Source organism: Empidonax traillii, unplaced genomic scaffold, assembly GCF_003031625.1.
Source record: "Empidonax traillii isolate 1590-97213 ecotype Southwest subspecies unplaced genomic scaffold, ASM303162v1 scaffold505:size591145, whole genome shotgun sequence".
NCBI lineage: Eukaryota > Metazoa > Chordata > Aves > Passeriformes > Tyrannidae > Empidonax > Empidonax traillii.
The window spans coordinates 415,290-421,062 of record NW_020955698.1 but is presented as its reverse complement, the minus strand read 5'-3'; the positions used below and the strand labels follow the sequence as shown (position 1 = coordinate 421,062).

The window sequence follows — 5,773 nt, the reverse complement described above, 5'->3', positions numbered from 1 at the left end:
CCCTCACAGACCAAAAATCGTCGTCACTGAGAAGCAATAGCGGTTTTAGTCCGTTTAACATTCAGAGCACCCACCTCTCCCAGGGCCAAAGATAAACTCAGTTACCACAGCCTCTGCACAGCCCCCGTGCGAGGACCAGGGCAAAGCCTGGAGTATCCATAGCTCTCCTACCTGGATTCTGCCCCAGGAAAACATAGTTTCCTGGCGCTGCTTTCTGTTTGTGACGGGGCACAAACTTCATGGGGGCAGTTCCCTGCTGTGCCTGGGGAAAGCAGCACAGCTGGTTTGTCATCACTCTGGCTGTGATGGAAACAACATCCAAAAAATGCACCTCGCATCGATGGTTCTGTCCCGCACCAAGGATGCCAACCTGAGCTGGACTCTATTGTCTGGGAACACTTTCTCCCCAAGCCTGTGGCCTCCTCGGTCCTGCAAGCACATTTGAGTCTTTTCATACGTCTCTTTGCAGAGACAGGAAAAAGATCCACACGTGATCCATCACAAAAACATCCATGAGGCCTCACCATCTCAGAAGAGGAGGACACCATCAAGGCACTGCCGCACACAGACACACTCCCTGTCCCAGCTACAGAAGTTAAAACCCACTGGCCACAACCTTTTCCCTATTTTTCAATCTGAAAGAGGCTCCTCAGCATTCAGAACTCAACACTGAAGTGGGCTGCTGGAGCCTCGCCTCCAAAAGGCAACAGCAAACACAAAAAAGCAAAAACAAAACCGGAGAAATACCCCCCTCCCCGCCCCCAGAGCCGAGCAGAGGGTGAGGTGCAGAAAGGGAAAGGGGGCCGAGGAGCTCGGGGAAGCCGGCCGGGTGCTCCCCTTTTCTGCCTCCCTTTTATTCCTGCTGAGTGGAGTAACACTTGAACTGGCTCTCTTTCTTTGCAGCCGGATACGCTGCTTTCAAAGATACTGTACCACTGTGCAGGCCAAGCAGGGACTCTCTTTCTTCCCCTCGGTTAGGGCTTTTGGGAAAATAATTATTCACCAGAACTGCCGTCGTGAACAGAGCAGGCTAAATCAATGTAGCTTTGTATGGGCCATTGCCACTGCAAAGCAAATACTCCATCAAGACATGGATCAGTGAGAATTTTATCACTAGGAATCCTTATGCACATCTTTGTGTATTTTTAATATCCACCTTATTACTCGGCGTGCCCCTGCCCTCCCCACGTTCCCGCACCCCACCCTCCCCACGGATTCGTCTCGTGCCGCTGGCAGCTACGGGGCTTGGCCATGAGATTCACATCAGTAAAAACATCTTAAATACACAGGTTTATTCTCCTTAAAAAATAATAATAAAGCACTGGTGCAGAGCAGATTTATTCACTGAACAGGTTGATTTATTTAACAGACCTGACATACATCAAAACCTACTAAAGGCTTACATAATTGTTATCCATTTAACAGGTCTGGGGTTTTTTTGTCAAGTATTTGTTTTTCAAAAGTGATTCACTAAAGACTGCTGCCTTCTGCACAGCTCACATACCTTAACAAATGCAGTCTTGCATGGGGGATTAGCTGGAGTGACTTTAAATTGCATCCTACCTGCTTGAGTGCTGCCGTTATTTTTTTTTTTTTGGTCTCTGTATTATTCCATTAGTAAACCGCACCAAAAAAAAAACAAAAAAAAAAAAAAAAAAAAAAAAAAAAAAAAAAAAAAAAAAAAAAAAAAAAAAAAAAAAAAAAAGACAAACAAGAGGCAGGAGCGTGTGTAGAGCCACAGACGAGCCCCTTCCCAGCAGAGCCTGCCGCGGGCTCGGTGTTACCGCAGTCCCGCCGTAGCAGCGATCCCAGCAGGTACCTCCGGCCCGGAGTACCAGGATGTTGATGGCTGCACGGAGCTCTCGGGGCCGGCGTGGGGCAGGAGGGACGAGCAACGCGCCGGGCGGAAGCGGGGAAAACCTCCGGGAGGATGGAAGGACCACAGAGCCGTTTTGTTTTCCCGCAAAAGGCTCGCCGAGGCCTCGGCTCGCACAGGCGCACCGCTCCCTCCGGCCTCGCGCATCCACCCACGGCCGCGAGCCCCCAAACACGCACCCACCCCGCGCGGGTCCCCGGCGGGAGGCGGAACCCCCGGGAGCATCCCCGAGAGCAAACGGATCGCCCCGGCGTTCATCGCCGGTCCCTCACGGCTTGTTTGGGTTCATCTATCAATCACAAGGAGCCTCGCTCGCTCACCGCGGAGCCGAGGATCTCATCCCCCGCCTCGCTCCGGCATCCTCCTCGCACACACACACACACACACACACACCGGGCACATCCCGGGGCTCGGGGATGGCAGCGCCCGGCTACCGACCGGGACGGACCCGGCGCTCCGCCGCCCGCCAGACAGATGGTTAATTACATTCACAGCCGCATTTTGCGCTGGGATAGAGTTTCAGACAATGAGCCAGTTTTATTTGATTAGCCAGTTCTCTAGTTTAATGCGCGCAGTGACAGCTACTCCCAGAGCTGGGGCTTTTTTTTTTTTTTTTTTTTTTTTTTTTTTTCTTTTAATAAAAATAAAAATCCCATCCCCCCCCTGCCTTTTATTATGTTTTTGTTCTGGCCGAGGCTGAAGTGAGCGGCCCCCGCGGGGGCCCCGGCGGGGACCCGCTGCCCCCGGGCCCGGCGGGGCGGCGCCCCCGCCCAGCGCGGCACCTGCCCGGGGAAGGCGGCGGGGGGGACACACACACACGACACGACACGACACGACACGACACGGCGCCAAGTTGCCGCCCCCCCCCCGTCACCTCAGACCACCCTCACACACACACACACCCCCCGCAACTTCCCCGCAGGCCTCCGCGCAGGCCGGCGCTGCCATCCTGCCATCAGCATCCCCTCCTCCTCCTCCTCCTCCTCCTCCTCCTCCTCCCGCGCTGCCCCCGCGGTGCCGGCGGGGTGGGTGGGTGTGTGTGCGGCCGCGGCGGGACTCACCTGAGCGCGGGCCCCGCGCCTGAGGGGGCTCCCCCCGCCCGGCGGGCGCTCCGGTGCCGCGGCGCTCAGCGCGGCTCCTCCATGCGCCCGGGGCCCGGCGCGCGCAGGTGGACGCGCCCGCCCCCGGCCCCCGCCTCCTGCCCGGCCCCCGCCCCTTCCCCCTTCCCCTTCCCCCTTCCCCTTCCCCCGCCGCCGCCGCCCCACGGACGGGCCCCCCGGCCCCGCGTCCCTGCGCAGGGACGGGCGGAGGGCGGGAGGGAGGATGGGGGGGGGGGGGGCGGCTCCCTCCTCGCCTCGCCCCTCCGCCGCCTCCTCCTCCTCCTCCTCCTCCTCGCCGCCGCCGCCCCCCCACCCAGGCCTGCGCCCATTCAGGAGGTGCCGGGCAGCGCCAACGCTGCCATTGTTCGCTCGGAGCGGGACCGGCGCCCGCCCGCTGCCCGCATCCCGCACACAGGCACAGGCACACACGCACCGGGAGCGCGCACCGGCCATAAAGGGCGCGCGGCCGCGGGCACGGGCCCGGGCAGGTGCCGGTGCCGCCCCGGGAGATGGGAACGCACCCTCGGAGGGGATGCGACACCCGCGGGCACACAAGGACGGAGGGTGGGCCCCGCCGGGAAGGGAGGAGGACGGGCCGGGCCGGGCCGTACCGGCGGGGAGGGGACAATGGGGACGGCCTCGGGGGCTCAGCCGGAGCCCGGGAGTGAAACCCGCTGCCAGCGCAGTCCATCCGGATTAATTCTCTACAGTGGCTATGGGAATCACCTTAGGGCCCGTCTGGTTTGTTTTCGTCATCAGGTTATTAATAACAGCGTCTAAAAGTATGCTTTACCTTCAGATGCCCATTAGAAGGAGGAGGCTGCCTCATCTCAGGATGGCTCAGGACTTGCCGAGATGCCGGGCAGGCGAAGGGAAGGCAGGGACACACCAAGCACAGCCTTTTGCGGAGCGGGAGGGCGACAGGAACAGGCGAGGCAGGAGCCTACACCTCCCCAGTGTGGGAGCTTACAATGTACAGCCCTTCTCGCAGGACCCCCAGGGCAGCTCTGAGTCCTGCAGCCCTGTTCCTCTGTGACATCCTCACACGTGCACCACGGCCCGAGGTACGGGACTGCAGGAAACTTCTGTTATTCCGTTTCTGAATCAACGATATGGTTCAGCAAATAGAAGGCAAACCAGACACACCTATTTTGACCGCAGTGGAAAAAAACGCAAGTTGAGTATTAGCCTTTGATTTGATTTCACTTCAATATTTAAGAAAAGTTTCTAGTTTTAAGTTACAACTTGAGTTCACATGAAATTTTGCTGCCTTTGCATCTTAAACAGCAGGTACAGTTTACAAAATTGATTAGGTAATACTGTGACTAAAATATTAAAGTATCAAGCACTTCAGTCCTTTTTCCCACAGCACTGGAGAGAGACCCCCCCTACAAGCAGTAATGACACAGGAACAGCGCATGGAATGCTCGCTGAGTTTGGAACATCTTACACATCAACCTTCAGCACTGCAAAATAAGCAACTAATCTTATTTGTCCTTCATTAACAGTGGTACCCAGGACATGCCATACAGCACATGGGAATAAATTATTGATTCCCACTGTGTTAGGACTCACAATTGAAGGGTTATACCCTGCTGGAGAAATAGAGACCAGCAGTGATTTGACCAAGGCCACAGAGTGAGGCAGTGTCATAGTGGGAGCACTATCCTCAGTTAGGGTTTTCCTCTCCAGCCTCACCACGTTCCTGTGGGAATTGCACCCTTCAGTCTCTCTACCTCTGCATTTTATTTCGCTCCTCCCCCATCCTCTTCTTGATAGAAAGATTCAATTAATAGAAATGAGTAATTAATCAGGGTCAGGTGAGACAGCACACCTGGCAGTGCTCATACAAAACAAACACACAGGTGGTGGTCATGAACTGCTTTCAAAAGGTCACGAACTCAGGGCGGCTTTGCCCTCCGTCTCCACCCCCGGCACACTCACGCACGGGCTGTTACCTTCCAAAGTGTCACAAGTAAATCTGGCAGCTCCTCTGTAACTCGGGGCACGAATTATATGGCCAGAATTACCGGGACACCGACACCTGGTCAGCCCCACCCCACTGCTCCCCGTGCCTTTGGAGAGGAGCCGCAGCGGGGCTGTGCCGGGGCTGGAGCTGATGGCAATCACCTGAGTATAATCACCAAGGTAAGATTAGACCTGAGCGAGGGGAGAGCCTCGTGGAGATGAAAAGACACATTCAATTAAATGAGTGTTGCACCTGGATCCAGTTTAGAAGACGACAACCCAAGGATTTATTTAAGTGCTGTATTTCAGAGGGAACACAAACATTTTAAGGCTCACAGATTATCCTTGGAGCTGCGATACAATGCCATGCCTTTAGTTTCACTTGTCCACGCCGCTCATTTAAGGCCCTTCACTTACAGAACCATCACAATACTGATCAATCGGCAGCATAAAATTCTGCACAGCGTCCCGGGCGATCTGAACAATTAACAGTCTGTGTGCACTGGGATCTCTTCATGAACTGCCACAAACAGATGTGGAGGGTGCACTGACGTGATGGAAGCACAGCTACACACCTTGGCTGGGTATTAATTTTCCGGGCTGTCAAATAGAGACTCACAGGTGCGAGAACAAGGTGCTAAGAAAGCTCCTTTTGGCAGGAGGAGATGAGCAACCCCCCACCCCCGAGCGAGGAGTGATTGCCGTGCCAGCCCCGCCCGGCTCTGCCCTGCTGCTCCTCCTCGCTGCCCTCCCACCCTCCCCGGTACCGCCCCGCTGCAACAGGCATCACAACCACTGACCACAGCCTGTGCCACGGAGCAGAGCAGGC

At 56.1% G+C, this 5,773-nt stretch overlaps 1 protein-coding gene across 3 annotated transcripts in view; it reads right to left on the bottom strand.

The window, feature by feature from the left end:
* The window catches only part of NEXMIF (neurite extension and migration factor), a 167,391-nt gene extending 163,526 nt beyond the window's left edge, over positions 1 to 3,865 (bottom strand). Inside the window, exon 1 of one of the 3 annotated variants that reach the window (XM_027896639.1) lies at positions 3,770 to 3,865. The gene's annotated coding sequence lies outside the window, so the exon portion shown is untranslated. Of the gene's footprint in view, positions 1 to 2,055; positions 2,236 to 2,937; positions 3,027 to 3,769 lie in introns of those variants that run through there. The other 2 variants (XM_027896638.1, XM_027896640.1) reach the window with 2 other exon arrangements.
* Positions 3,866 to 5,773: the final 1,908 nt, after the last annotated feature.